The following is a 17009-nucleotide window of genomic DNA, read 5'->3' on the forward strand; positions in this document are numbered from 1 at the left end:
CACTCAAGGCCAAGTACAGGTGCAAAAACGATGCAAGCTGTAGCAAGAAAAGTAACAGGGAATATTTAACAAGCCAGAACTCGAGAGCACCTGAAAACATAGACCAGAAAGGAGAAAAATAATCCTATTATGTCCACGTGTTCTCCAGTCTATAATTTCAGTCCCGCCTGACGATTTTCTTCAGTTGAGTTCTAGGAGACTGGGAGTATAGTGTAGCCAAGAACGTTCTCATGGTCGGGACAACTCTAGTATTCTATTGTAGCTATAACCAGCCGATTTTATTCAGCTGAGAGAGAGTCATACGAGCCTAAGAGTTCAACTTTTCAACCCGGTGAAGTATTGTTGTTGTTATGACTTGCAGATCCTTCACAATTTTACGAAACCCAGGAGAAGCTTTTGGAGTGGGAGGGGTTGAATATAGACTTAATTTATCCCTACACACACACACACACACACACACACACACACACACACACTCACTCACTCTCTCTCTCTCTCTCTCTCTCTCTCTAATGCTGAATACAATCGTGTGGAGGTAACAAGAATAAATCAATTAAACTCATCCTCGAACCACAGGAATTCAATCACTAAAAATAAGTGTTGGTGCAGGTGAAAATTCAATGCAAATCTCAAGGTTCGGCTGACACCCCTGCTGACTAATTCAAGGCAGAAGCTGACTAAAGGGAAGCGAGTGTTGCCTTGTCCAGTCTCGCTCCCTCTTCTCACCCCGAGGAATAATTTTATACTTTTCCTTGGTCTTGGTCTTCATCTTCGTCTTGGTCCTCCTCTTCTTCTTCATCTTCGTCTTGGTCTTATACTTGGTTTTCGTCTTGGTCCTCTTCTTCTTCTTCTTCTCCTTCTTCTTCTTCTTCTCCTTCTTCTTCTTCTTCTTCTTTTCTCCTCCTTTTCTTTTTTTCCTTTTTTTTTCTTCTTTCGACTGTCGGAGTATTATATGCAGCTCGAGGGAGACTTTTATATCGTAATGGTGTCACAATTATCATATCGTAATGGTGTCATCAAATCATAATGGTGTCACAATTATCATATCGTAATGGTGTCATCAAATCGTAATGGTGTCACAATTATCATATCGTAATGGTGTAATGGTGTCACAATTATCATATCGTAATGGTGTCACAATTATCATATCGTAATGGTGTCACAATTATCATATCGTAATGGTGTCACAATTATCATATAGTAATGGTGTCATCATATCGTAATGGTGTCACAATTATCATATCGTAATGGTGTCACAATTATCGTATCGTAATGGTGTCACAATTATCATATCATAATGGTGTCACAATTATCATATGGTAATGGTGTCACAATTATCATATCGTAATGGTGTCACAATTATCGTATCGTAATGGTGTCACAATTATCGTATCGTAAAGGTGTCACAATTATCGTATCGTAATGGTGTCACAATTATCATATCGTAATGCTGTCATCATATCGTAATGGTGTCACAATTATCATATGGTAATGGTGTCACAATTAACATAGCGTAATGGTGTCATCATATGGTAATGGTGGCACAATTATCATATCGTAATGGTGGCACAATTATCATACCGTAATGGTGTCACAATTATCATATTGTAATGGTGTCACAATCATCATATCGTAATGGTGTCACAATTATCATATCGTAATGGAGTCACAATTATCATATCGTAATGGTGTCATCATATCCTAATGGTGTCACAATTATCATATCGTAATGGTGTCATCATATCGTAATGGTGTCACAATCATCATATCGTAATGGTGTCACAATTATCATATCGTAATGGTGTCATCATATCCTAATGGTGTCACAATTATCATATCGTAATGGTGTCACAATTATCACATCGGTGTCACAATTATCATATCGTAATGGTGTCACAATTATCCTTCCAATTTAACCCTTTCAGTCCAATGACGTACAATTGTCAGTAAAAGTTCGCTGACGATCCTCTTGCAGCACTGACGGTGAGCACTGTATTCTGTCCGGTCGTCCAAGTTATCTATCTGTCTATCTATTGCCAAACTCCTTAATCCCATAAGGGGTGGCCACAAAAAAAATCGCCTCCATGTCACTCTGTCCCCCGCCATTCACTGCTCTGCTCCCAGCTCACACCCCCCTCTCCCATATACCTCTCCACTCCATCCCTCCACCACATCCTCGTTATCCAAGTTATACTTTTATGATACTCACCACACCAATGTAGAAATGGGTGGGTTGGGTGGAGAGGAGTGGGCGGGATGGGCTGGAGTGACGGTGAGTGGTGGGGCATGCCGGTGGACATATTCACTGTAGATGTTCAGGATCAATTGTAAGACTAATTTCAGGATCAATTGCAAAACTAATAGGGCCACTACAGATCCAGTCAGGCCCCCTAGATAAATTCTGCCTTGTCATATCACTTCATATCTAATTAATGACCTTGTTCTGTCTAGGTCATCAAGATTCGTTCAGGTCTTTAGCCTTAACTCGGGGTCAGTCGGGTCAGGTAACTTTAGGTCCAATCAGGGTTAATCAGTACTAATTAGGTCCACCCAGGGCCTTCATACCCAATCAGGCCTAGTCACACCAATTCACATCTGATCCCATCCTCGCAGGTTAGCTTCGATCCATTTTATAATCAGCCATACAACTCAAGTCAATCACATCAGGACTATCTATGTAAAGTTAGGTCTTTTCGGGTCAGGTCATATTTATCAGGTCTATCTATCTATCTATTGCCAGACGCCATAATCCCGTAAAGGGTGGCCATTTGACTTTGAGTTACTTGTTTTACGGAGAGGGGCACCAACCCTCCACCAACCCACTTGTTGACAGTAGGGAGCACGTATGGTTTGGTTATATGGTTACCACCCAGCGTTGTAAATGGTTTCTTGGCTTACAGGAAACCATTTGGCTTGTTACTCAATGTAAAGCCAACTGTTAAGAAAAGAAGAGCAATAAGAAGTGACAGGAAAGATGGCAGAAAGAGGAAGAGAGGAGGGTGGGCACAGAAAAAGAATGATAAAGGCCAAGGAAGAAGTAGGCAGCACTACATCAAGTGAGTTATACAGATTCAGTTAAAGCCTATGAAGATGTGTGCTAAGAAAATGACCCCCATTTTTTACGTTGTCTTTTTGAGATTAAGAAGGGACAAGATCTTTACGTCCATTTTCGCCTCTTTAGCTCCAGCATTGCAAATCAGCTCAATACCGATCATCGACGCTGCTCCTGCCCTGCGTTACTCGAGCTGCCCCATACACTGGAGCGAGAATTCCACATTCATGAAATCTGAAAGTCAGCTGTATCAAATTGCCAGTAGTATAATAAGTGTATTATTTATAAAAAATTAACTGGGGAACGCGTAAAGCAAGTTAAACGCATTTTATTTTAAACATAATGTAAACAGTTGAATATCTTTCCAATTTTAGTTGTGTCCGCACATTATTTTACACGTAACTGCGGACAGATGACTGGAGGCCACCCGCTCCACCACCTCGTCGTGGTGTGGTGCACATCTCACCTGGCAATAGTGAGTATCGCCCGAACTCAGGGGTTCAGTGTGCTGCAGGTTCAAAACATAGATCATGACGTGTCTGACTCAGGCTGGCTTACTCTTGTCCGAATGTAATCATTCTTAAATACTACAGTATACACATTGTAATATGAAATAATATAAAACATTTGTTGTCATGATCCATTTAAATCTCATGATACGCGGTAACTGTTAGTCCTTTTCTAACAACTATGACAAGCAGTGTAGTGTACAGATTTTCCCTTGACACTGTAAAGATACTCCATAGCGACTTACTACCAAGCAATATTCATTTATAAAATACTGCCATATTCCCGTTGTCCTAGGAGACGCAGCAGCGTTTCTTTCTTAGCAATATTCTTCTGAGCATTGGACCTTACTACCCTCTGGACTTGTGTTTTATATATCATAACGCACAAATGCATCTTATAATTATAGCTTATTATGATACATATACAATATAATGAAAACCAATCTAGGTTAGAAAAATAGAGAAATGTGTTTCGAACCGGCAGCAGACTGAACCCCTGAACGTTGATCCAGGACTCGGCTACACCACTGTTGCCAGGTGAGATGTGCACCCCAGCAGGGCTAGACGGTGGGGCGGGTGGCCTTGAGTCATCTGTCCGCAATTGTAGCCAACTGATAATACAATAATTCATCCCTAACACAGAGGTAACAGAGCACGAGACAGTGATGTGGGTCCTTTTGGCTTGGTGAAAATATAGACCTGTGTTTTTGTTCACTGTACCTTAAACACTGTAAGACCATAAGTTACGACATAGTTCCGTGGAAAACAATAACATTTATCACTAAAGGAAGCCATTTAGACTAGACTCACCCTCCGTGTGTCGTGTGGAGGGGCAATAAGATTGGCGATTCAGAGAGTGACCCCAGATACATAATCCCACGTGAAATAAGGATTCACACCCACCCCATTACCACGCGGATTTGTGGCTTTTGGGGTCGTAGGTCATCGCATTAATAATGCACAAAATACTACCATTACTACCTCGGTGATTTTTCTTTCCGTGGCTCTTGCTACAACCAAGGCGTAGTCGACTGCGTAAAGGAATTAATCAGAGCAACATTATAGCAAAACCAGTGTAATTACGTAGACTTAGGTAGCCCAGACGAAAATAACTTCAATTTATCTGCAAATTTATACCACTCTATTACCAATCCGCATTTCTTACGTAACTTAGCCAAGATTTTGTCCATCATATTTAACACGCACAGTCACCTTCCCGCTTCACTCTACTTCAAAATATACAAAATACGACTCAAGCGTAATCCACCATTCCACAACACACTTACTCGTAGATTTGTATTTTCGTTCTCAGACATTTCAGGACTTCTTTCTGTACGACGTATGTTGCACTCTACATTTTGCTATGATCTGTGCCTCTCATCCCTGTCATTATTACATCGTCGTAGTTCTAATGGCTAATATACAGGAGAATATTCATCTACTCAGAGCAGATATAAAGTGGTATGGAGGAAGAGCCAGGCAACCTAGTTTTATCGCTAGTGCATTCACTCGGACAACGCAGAAGATGAAGAAGAAGGACAACAACAACAACAAAAACAAAAACCACTACTACAACCACCATCATCACCACCACCACCACTACTACTACTATTACTGCTACTACTGTACTACTACTACTACTACTGTAAATACTACTACTACTACTACAACTACTACTACTACTGTAAATACTACTACTACTACTACTACTACTACTGTAAATACTACTACTACTACTACTACTACTACTACTACTACTACAACAACTACTACTACTACTACTACTACTACTACAACAACTACTACTACTACTACTACTACTACTACTACTACTACAACAACAACTACTACTACTACTACTACTACAACAACTACTACTACTACTACTACTACTACTATTACTACTACTACTACTACTACCTGCTACTACTACAACTACTACTACTACTACTATTGTTACATAACCATAATTCACTTTGGTTATGCTTCCCTGATCCACAGTTACACATACATCATTTGCTCAGTCAGTGTCCTTTGTATATCCTGTTGTCTGATGTGAAGTGACAGAGGAAGGCAATCAAGATTCCCCGTGATCTCGAGAGCGATGGCAGTGTACAGGGCAGGGGTGGGTGTGTGTGAGGCGGGGTTCAATTTGTATGTAGATGGCGTGCGTTGTTGCGTGGTGCTGCATGCAATGAATTGATGTGTGATTATTGGTGTGTGCAAGGGAATGAGAGACTGACTAGAAGAGCGTATGGAAGACTGAGGGGGAGCGGGATATCAAGGGTGAGATGCAGGGATGGAGTGGAGAGATATTATGAAAGAGGGAGGTGTGAGTTGGAGGGACGGCCGTCAAATGGCAGAAAGCAGGGCGACGTGGAGATGATTTGTTTGTGGCCACGCCTTACAGGATGAAGATAGACAGAAAGGCGAAATCTCAACTGAAATGAATAGCATCACTGGAGAACAGGATGGAGCAGCAGCAGTAACAGGAGCAAAGCAACCACCAAGGCTTCACGCGTCATCCTTGAACCCTTGCTCCGTGGGGATATATTTTGTTTACATTGTATCTGGCCGGACACATCGCCTACTCTGCCTTGTAAACCGCCCTGCAGCTTAACAGTTAACGGAGCTGCAGTATCAGCATTCAGATCAACACTGCATACACAAAGGTGCGAAATGATTGGGATACCACACTCCTTTTTATCATTTTAGGTATTGGTATGGTTGTTCCAATCCCAAAACCACCTCATTGTGAACTCAGTGGACCGTGGGATATCGATGAGTTTGACCGGTTGCACGTACAGGTCTTTCACTGAGGTTATGTTGAAGGACTGTGGTGCATGTGGTGGTGTGTACTGATATTAAACTAGCCTCCTGAACATCCATGTGCTCCTACGCACCCTTTGCTGTCAGTTTAAACATTCTTTTCAACATCCAGAAGCTTCCCTACACACCACACATACCTAACACCCTTTTCATCATCCCTCCGTATTCACTCTGATGCTCTCTTATCCGGAATCTGTAAGTGAAATGAATATTGTGTTTCCTTCTAGACGGGTTCAGAAGAATTAGAGAGGTCTATGTGCAGCGACGCCTGAAGGTAGACGAAGAAGGGGGTAAGTAGAGAGAGAGAGAGAGAGAGAGAGAGAGAGAGAGAGAGAGAGAGAGAGAGAGAGAGAGAGACGAGAGGCAAGAGGGAAAAAAGTCAAAAGAGAGACGAGACAAGAGATAAAAGAGAGAGGAGGAAGGGAGAAGGAAACAGATTGCGGGAGACATGAGACAAAAGAAAGGAGACAAGCTATAAAGAGAAGAGACAAGAGACAAAAAAGAATGTGACGAGAGACAAAAAGAGAGAGGAGATAAGAGACAAAAAAGAGAGGAGACAAGAGACAAGAGAGGAGATAAGAGACAAAAGTGAGAGGAGACAAGAGACAAAATGAGAGAGGAAATAAGAGACAAAAGAAGAAAGAAACAAGTGAAAAAAGAGAGGAGGTAAGAGATAAAAGAGAAAGAAAACAAGATTAATGAGAGAGGAAACAAGAGACAAAAGAGAGGAGACAAGAGACATAAGAGACAAGAGACATAAGAGAGGAGACAAGAGACAAAAGAGGAGACAAGAGAAGAGAAAAGAGAGGAGGCAAGAGAGAGAGAGAAAAAAAAGGAGAGGATTATGTGTTTAAGGAGACAGAAGTTAATTGTCTTAAAAGAAATTCATGACTAAAGATGAGGGCGTTGGTAGACGGTTCAGAGGCAAATGGCAGAAAATAAGAATCTGTTGAGGAAAAATTATGAAAGTTGTAGGTGGAAAGAAAAGAAAAGATTGAGGTGTCTGAGAGAAAGGGAAAACATTCAAAATACAGTAGTTGGTAGTAGTGGTAGTAGTAGTAGAAGTAGAAATAAAAGTAGTAGTAGTAGTAGTAGTAGTAGAAGTAGAAATAGTAGTAGTAGTAGTAGAAGTAGTAGCAGAAGCAGTCCACCATCTTCCTTTCGGGTGGACAGGGGTATGGTTGAGGGATGTGTGTATAGCCAGGCAGCTGAGTCACCTAAATATATCTGTGCCACCACATGAAGGCACCTCTCTCCAGCACCCTTGAATGTGGTATTGCAAAAGGAATGCTGTAGTGTCAGATGAGAGAGAGAGAGAGAGAGAGAGAGAGAGAGAGAGAGAGAGAGAGAGAGAGAGAGAGAGAGAGAGAGAGAGAGAGAGAGAGAGAGAGAGAGAACGCGTGGTATGACTGGAGACATACATGTTACTGTGGGCTGGATAAACAATAAAACATAAAACAATATGTGTGGAGATTAGCCTAGATAAAACTGTGAGTGTCTAGGGAAGGAAAATGTAACTGCACACTTGTATAAACGAAGAAGGTGAGAGTGGGGGCTTGGCCAATTGCGAATTTGGGGCTGCAAGTCAGTTGAAAAGTGACATTATTTTATTTCGTATTCAAAGCACAAATCCCGTTTAAAATATATCAGTACCGTGTGAAAATAACTATGAGAATCTGGAGTAGTTGCTGAGTAATATTATGCTTCGATTTAGCCCTATTAATACTACGCAATTTCTCAAACGCTGTGAAAATAATGACGGTCTTTGATACTGTACTCACCTAATTTACCCGGCATCAAAGCACAACACTGATATATCAAGCAATTGCTAAACAAAGTTATTTTTGCATTATATTTTTCTACTGTAAACGCAACTTGTGCAAATACGAAGGTTATTCAGTGTCGATACTTTTAACTTCTTTGCAGCCGAAAAATCGCTAGTAATCAGTTGGGGAGCATCATATTTATCTTCTTGTTGGGTGTAGTAAGTAAAAGGGCGAAAGAAAATACAAATCATATCTAGAACAAGGAGGGTAAGGGGGGATTGTTTCAAGGGCGTACAGAAACGAATAATTAGGTGCAGATTGAATGGTACAGAAGGGGAAAATGAACATGTGTTTAAGTATTTACGTAATGCTGTGAACAAAGATGGTATATGGAAGGCGAACTGAAGTAAAGATTGCAGCAAAACAGGCAGAGACGTAGAGAGCTGTAACAATAAACTGAAATGTAGGAGAAAACAAAGCGTTAAATGCAAATATATTAGTTTCAGCCTTAACGTACAGTATAGTGAAGCGTGGACGATGCTTGAGGGACATTAATCAGGTGTGAAGATTATAAAGCTAGTTATCCTAGAAGTGCCTGTGGAGTAACAAATACTGTATGTATAGACGGACAAATAAAAAGCTAATTCGTGAAAAATTGCAGTGCAGATGTTGTGGGAAAAAACAGGTACGCACTCTGAGGAGGTTCTGCCTAATGGAGAAACTAGAAAGGAAGAGACTGACTAGGAGAGTATAAGAGGGTGAGGTATTGGAAGGGGGGCAGTGAGATCAAGAGCAAGATGAAGAGATAAGTACGACAGTATGAGGAAGAAATGTGTGTTGTGGGGAAAGAGGGTGTTATTTAGGTTTAACAAAAATGCTTGAAGTTCTTTAGCGGAGGCCACCCGTCACAGGATGCTGCAATAGGCAACAGACAGACGGCTAGTATAAAGCAAAGGTTGTCGACTTACAGTGTGACAAGTTGGTGAACAGAGGCTTGATTTTGTAGAAGACATAAGTGCTTTGACAGAACGATGGAAAGAGGAAGCAAAAGGAAGGGAAGAACAGACGATTTCGTTGGGGATTTAAGTTCTTTGACTGAATAATGGAAAAGTAAAATATATGTGCAAGGAAGGGAAGAACAGGATAACTCTGTGAAGCAAAATGGCTGATGCTATGAAAGCCCTGAAACAGAACCGACTTCAAGGTTCAGAGCTGTTATTGCCCAAATTAACACGTGTACAGTATATGAGGCTCGGGTAAGGCATGAATATAAAAAAAAGTGAGAGTAAATACGAGAGAAATAGTACTGTTAAGATGTAGGGAAGAGTAAAGTGATGGTCTTTGAGAGAGGTGAAGTTAGTGAATGTACAGCGAGGTTGGATGGTGAGGAATTGGAAAATGTGAGTACGTTTAAGTATTTGGGTAGTGTGATGAGAAAGGATGGAGGTTTGGAGGGTGAAGTGCTTGAAAGGGTACAGCAGGGAAGAAAGGTTGCTGGTTCCTTGAAAGCAGTGATAAGAAACAGGGAAGTGAGCATGGAAGTGAAAAAGTTACTACATGACAGTATTGTGATACCAACTCTAACGTACGGAAGTGAAGCTTGGACATTGTTGGAAGGACACAAGTCAAGAGTGAGAGCAGTGGAAATGAGTTATTTAAGAGGAGCCTGTGGAGTCACGTGGAGAGACAGGCTGACGAATGAGGATATAAAGGAGCGTTGTGGTGTTGATGTGGATGTGATAGGAAGCGTTATGAGGAACACACTGAGGTGGTTTGGCCATGTGGAGAGGATGGAGGGTGAAAGACTGACGAAGAGAGTGAACGTGAGTGAGGTGGAGGGGGGAAGAGGGAGGGGGAGGCCGAGGATGAGATGGAGGGATGGGGTGGAGAGGTATATGAGAGAGGGGGGTGTAAGTTGGGAGCAGGGCAGTGAAATGGCGGGGGACAGGGCGACTTGGAGGCGATTTGTTTGTGGCCACCCCAAACGGGATTGAGGCGTCTGGCAATAGATAGATAGATAGAAGAATGTATGTGAACTGAATAGCTAGCGCAGGATAGGATATATATATATATATATTCGTGAACGATGTGGAGTAAAGAAACCCATAGATCAAAGTGTGAAGAGATTGTGCACTGGCAATATGTAATGAGGATAGTGACAAATGCAAGTGATGAGATGCTTAGTGAGTTTGATGAAGGAGGAGGCTCGGAAAGTAATGAGGTAGATGGGTTGCTATGGTGAATGAATGCGTGAATAAGCGAAGTATGGCTGAAGATGAAGCAAATCAGATAGGAAAAAAATCTGCCGTGGGTTAATCGACCATATAAAGAGATGAACATAATAGGACTCGATCCCGTATTTTAGCTTGATAGTTGATGGAGTGGTCTCTGTCTCTCTAGTATTATAGTATAAAGCATATTTCCGTGTTGATCGCTTGGCCTATGAGGCAGAACCGGGAATTTCATAGGACCTAATGATGAGCAAATGGGCGTATGACCCATTTCACTGGCCATTCTGTTGATAGTTTCCATATTTTTATACGCTTCGTTGTTGTTTGTGGATTCTTCATTATCTATTCATTAGTGGGAATCTGCTGCTGCTGCTGCTGTTGATGATAATGATGATGATGATTATGAATATCAGCTATGAAAGCACATAAACCAAATTTCCTTAAGATATTTAATTTTTTGGTCAGTTATTTTCAATGTATACTGTATAATGTAATTATTTATTTACAAATACGTAAGTATTCGAATGTATACATTTTTCAACATGTGCATGATATATACAGTACAGTATATACATTTTTTTTTTTTTCAGTAGAACACTGTTCTACTGTGGCACTGAATCCTGCACAGCAGAATGATAACACATGAATTTAGAAACATAAGGTGAGTATTTACCATCCTCACTAGGAAGCAATGCTCTGGAAGTGCAGTTGGGTAAAAAGCCTGCACCAGATGGCTGTGCTCAACAACCTCGAGTAGGGATCATACAACAGCGATGTAATCAGCGTGGTATGGCCGTTGGCAAGATTGCAGTAACGATAACATCAAGCCAGAACTGCAGACAATCTCAGTGTCAAAATCCCTCCTAACACCTTCTGACCTCACCAGTGGCTGGCTGGGCTGCTGCGGGTTTACATCCTCATCCACTGTCAGCTCCTGTGATGAGTGTCCTGACCACCAGCCAGACTTGGGTTAAAACATATTGTGTTTCTGGTTGAGATACAACAGTCTTGGCCAAACCTGGCCCTGTCCATGTGCAAATCAAGCTGAACTAATGTATCCTCAGAAAAAAACTAATTTTAGTGTAAGGATATAATTCTTCCATTTAAAATGTTCACATACCTGTGGAACAAAACACACACACACACACACACACACACACACACACACACACACACACACACACACACACACACACACACACACAAACGAATGACATGGATTTCATGCTTGCATCTGTGAATGATGAAAAGGACAAACCTAGAGTGACGCCAGGGAGTAGATTTTATATGAATGACATTATGAACGAACGTGAAACTCTGAAGGCAGCTGAGGATGCGAAGCTGAATGTGTACTGCATGATGTGAGTGAATGAGAAGCGAAAGAACGAGGTGCGTAGAAGGAAGCATAATTTGTATATGCGGAAAAAAAACTATCACAACACAAGGAATCTTTGAACAGAACCTCAGTAAAAGATATCTGGAAGCGTTCGGTTGAGGTGGCCGGTTCCCTGCAGTCCACTGAGTTCAAGTCCATATGAACTTGGAGTAACAACAGCAACAACAGCAAGAATAACATCAACATCAGCATCATCAGTCAGCATCAGCAACAGCAGCAGCAATAACATCAACAACAGCTGCATCAATACTAGCCATCATTGCACTGACAAGATTTAACGTAGATGCAGATCACCTATGTACAGTTTGGCCATAGATACTGAGGCATTAGGGGGATTACAGACAGACAAAGAAAGATGGTCGGATAAAAGCGCTCACAAGTAGATGACTCCGTTCGATTCCTGGGCAGGTCAGACTGTTGGATCAAAGTTGTTTTCTCCCTGCCCCTGTTCACCCAGCGGTACAATTTGGGGACCTGGATGTAATTTCGACTGCTGCGTGTTGTATTGTAGGGGAAGAGTGGAACTTGGCAAAAATTATGTTTCAGATACCAGCGTGCGGTAGACAGGCATTATTCTTCCTAGTCATTGTTCTTCGTCTTTCTCTTTCTGTTCTTTTTTTTTTGTTCTTATTTCTTTCTTGTTCCTTTCCGTTATTGTTCTTGTCTTTTTGTTCCTTTTATTTGTTCTTGTTCTTTTCTGACTCTTGTTCTTGTTCTTTTCTTGTTCCTGTTCTGTCTGTGTTCTCGTTTTCTTGTTCTTGCTTTTTTCTTATTCTTGTTCTTTTCTTGTTCTTGTTCATGTCCTTTTTCTTGTTCTTTTCCTTTTCTTTTCTTGTTCTTTTCTTATTCTTGTTCTTTTCTTGTTCTTGTTCTTATCTTGTTCTTGTTCATGTTCTTATCTTGTTCTCTTCTTGTTCTTGTTCTTGTTCTTATCTTGTTCTTGTTCATTCATGTTCTTGTTCTTGTTCTTATCTTGTTCATTCATGTTCTTGTTCTTGTTCTTATTTTGTTCATTCATGTTCTTGTTCTTGTTCTTATCTTGTTCTTGTTCATTCATGTTCTTGTTCTTGTTCTTATCTTGTTCTTGTTCATTTTTGTTCTTGTTCTTATCTTGTTCTTGTTCATTCATGTTCTTGTTCTTGCTCTTATCTTGTTGTTCTAGTTCTTGTTCATTCATGTTCTTGTTCTTGCTCTTATCTTGTTCTGTTCTAGTTCTTGTTCTTGTCTTGTTCTTGTTCTTATCTTGTTCTTGTTCTTATCTTGTTCTTGCTCTTATCTTGTTCTTGTTCATTTTTGTTCTTTTTCTTATCTTGTTCCTTTTCTTATCTTATTCTCGTTGTTGTTCTTATTTTGTTCTTGTTCCTATTTCGTTCATGTTCTTGTTCTTTTCTTGTTCTTGTTCATGACCTTTCTCTTCTTTTCTTTTTCTTTTTTCTTCTTCTAGTGTAAAAAAACTAGGAAACAAGTCTTTACTGGACTAGAACTTGTCACAGATGGCTTAGTTTTGGGTATATTTGGGTATATTGCGTATATTCGTCAGACGCTGGAAAAATACACTTTCTTTAACCACACCAGGCTCATCATCCCGAAATTGTACATATATTTATTTCATCTCCTATACAAGCCCCGTAAAATCTATCTATCTATCTATTGCCAGACGCCTTCATCCCATAAGGGGTGGCCACAAACAAGTCGCCTCCATGTCGCCCTGTCCCCGTGAAATACATGAAACTTTTTTTTTTTTTTTTTTTTTTAGTACCTATATTTCCAGGGTCAATATGGCAGAAGAGAAAATTTTATGTTTGTGAAATTGCTTATGCTTTTAAAAATTTGCTTTGTATTTCATTCTTTTTTTTTTTTTAGTGCAAGATTTTTAAATGCTATGGTTCTTTTACCTTAAGTTAGCCTAGATTTTCGTCCTTTTGTATCTTATATCATGTAGTCCCGTGGTTGGATAAGACAAAGGCCCGTCTTCTCTTCGGCTGAGGAAATTCCCTAACACCTTTACCTGTGCGATCTGTTTTGTTTGTTACACCTTACTGTCCTCATCTATGCTATATAAATCCTTCCAGTATCGCTTTGCTATGTATAGACAACATACGAAAGGATATTAACCAGCCATAGCCAATAAATCGCTAAGGAAGAGGTGTTAGGGAGCCCCTCAACCTACGAGAATACGAGCCAAGGCTGTAGGTCCACATTCTTTCCCCAGCACTTCTTCGTGACTAGCATCATATTCTAGTTTTAACCCACTGTTACTACCCAGCATTCAAGATGGAGGGATGGCAATTTTAGGGCAGGTTGAAGTGAAAAGAGCATAGTATTTAGCAAACTCCCGATGACGCTGGATCCGTGAATTAGGCCGTAATGACATTTTCCTCATTTCCATACCAGTAAGGGAAGAATCCTGACGGATAAAAGAACTAATCTGCATTTCTAATACCTTGATTACGAGAGCGTCATTTTTTGTTCTATTGTCATTTTCAGACTTTATTATTATCCATCCATCCAACCATCATCCAATCCTACGTTGCCCCATGAGGAGCGTAGAAACCTGGGGCTAGGCAAGTTGGTCCTGACATTTAAGATGAGAGTGACCAGCCTCACTCATCCCTGAGTGGCATTACGTGAGCAATGAACCCCAATCATCCCTTGGATATAAACCTTCACCGCCTCAATCCGATTGGAGCGCCGTAATTACCCAAGAAACCACCAAAGATCACCAGGCTCCATAATTTTGTTATATGGTTACCACCCAGCGTAGTAAATGGTTTCCTGGCGTACAGTAAACCATTTGGCTTGTCACTCAGTGTAGTCACCCACAGGCAGAAGGAAGAGGAAAGAATGAAGGAAAGAAGGACAGAAGAAGGAGTATAAATTCACCCGTAGGCAGAAGGACGAGGAAAGAATGACAGAAAGAAAGACAGAAAAAGATGGAAGGAAAGAAGGATGGAGGAGGGGAAAGGGCAGACACCTGAGAGCAGCACTACATCAAGTGAGTGGATGGTGAGTGCCCGCACCTACCACGATCAAGTCTCATACTGCATTTAACCTGGCAAAGATCCCAAGCCCCTTTCACCTCTACTATTGGCCAAGTGTAATCAAATAGTAGGGCTGATCTGAATAGTAACCAAGGAGACTCATCCCTACTGTGTGACCACTGCTTAACAGATTTCACACAACCACGACTAACTTCTATTCCAGTTCTATCAGGAGAAAGCAGATCCACTCTAGCACCAGTGGCTATAAACAGGTCATTCCAGTTTATTTTTTATTATTGTTTAATATATTAGGCTATCTTATTTACTTTATTATTTATTCTATTTACTTTACTACTTATTCTATTTTATTATTTTATTAACTTATTTTATCATTCTTTACTTTTGGTGTTGGAGAGGGACTTCTTCACAGATAATAAAATTTCTAATAAGACGAGGGTCTCAGGATGGGAGAAGTGTTATGAAATAAGTAATGCCACTTGTGAACCTCCAAAGCCACTTATGGGCCTCCACAGCCACTTAAGAACCTCTAAACCTGTATCGGTACACGGCTAGCACTAAATATCGTGCCACTGCTAGCACCAATAAATATTATGTATCGTCGCACTGCTGGCCACCAATAATGTAGCCGTTATGGAGTAGCAGTTGACTACATATTAAGTGTTCTGCTGTTATGTATAACTAGACCACAGTGTTGGATCGACGACACTGTCTGTAGTACACGTCAGCTCCTCGCCGTCATTGCCCGACACTTCCCACCAAAGGTCCTCTGCCACGAGAAGGTGGAAGCTGGTCTGTTATTAAGTGGTAGCGTAAGGTGACAGAAATGAGCAGATTAAATCTCTCTTTATTGGGTACAGAATAATATAACTGCGACCCGAGAGATATGTAGGAGCGACACCACCTCCCTTTAAAACTGTAAAACGGCCTCTGACGCTGTACTGTCACCAGCCGACTAGGGTGCGGTGCTGAGGTCAGCTAAAAAGTGAGGTGCCGAGCATTACATATACTCTGGGCTTATGCAAAAAGTAGAGATAAATGACAACTCTACTAGCACATTATACACCTCTATTAAATGGCATTAAGTACATTCACATATGCCAACATAATAAATGGTTCCCCAGGACTTTACACTTACGCACAATTCAGATATCTTTTCACTTCTTCTAACCTTCACTTCATAATTGAAACAGGGTGGCCCTTGTGGTCTGCCATCCACCTTCTTCCTATACCACAGCTAACAGCGAAATGATATTTGGTTGTTCATCATTCACACTTCATTACACACTGTTAATTGTGACTAAACAGTTTTAAAAATTATGTAAAATGTGTGATACTACAACTTCATATGGAAAAAGATGTTGACACCAGAACATCGCTCGGCCACACCATTGACGTCCCCGTCGACATTGTTGTCCTAACTACCGTGTAGCCTAACCAAAGTGTAGGGTAGCTAACTATTCAGGAACATCCACTTGCAATCTGCGAGTACAGACACGTGGTCTTAGTGGGTTCCTTAATTGGCGCCTTAATAGTAGCCTAAACCACAAACACAGGACAAGACCACAATAAGTAGAAGACCAACGCCAGGACCAAAATAGGAAGGAGAAAGGTATGAAGGAAGATAGGACAGTACATAAGGCTCTAAATCAGTCCTGTTCAGGTGGGAGAGGAAGGTAAGCTCCTTTAATACATGAGACAGCCTGTTCACATTCAAGGAAGTAACATTGAATGAAGGTAAAAAGGGTCGTAACTGGGATGAGAAGTTCACTGTCAAAACTAGATGATGCTTGCTAGGCAGAACTGCTATCTCTTTACTGTGTAACTCACAAAAATCAGGTGCAATATAGTACCCCTTTACTGTAAGGAATTGATTCTGTGAGGCACAAATCACAGTTACATCCTCTGTCTCAGGAAAGTAAAAGTACTGTTTCGCATGAATATGAGCATGGAAAACTGACTTCAACTGAATGGGTTGGAAGGTGCAACGTTGCAGAGCAGAGGAAGTATTTGTGTCCGACAAGGCCCTCTTACACTCCTCTACCTTTAACGGTACGAAGACAAAATGGAAAGCAGGACATACATGGAGATCAAGAAATGAGGCCTTACACTTCTCAAATTCATCCACAGTCGTTTCTGCTACATATTTCTTGTCATCTGAGACAACTAGCACCTCTGGACCCTCTTCAGTAACAACAAGTGTACTATTAGCAGTAGCAAAAGGGAA

The sequence above is a fragment of the Coenobita brevimanus genome, chromosome 102 (assembly GCF_032717465.1).
Source record: "Coenobita brevimanus isolate Jiangsu-jjx chromosome 102, ASM3271746v2, whole genome shotgun sequence".
In the NCBI taxonomy this organism is placed as follows: domain Eukaryota; kingdom Metazoa; phylum Arthropoda; class Malacostraca; order Decapoda; family Coenobitidae; genus Coenobita; species Coenobita brevimanus.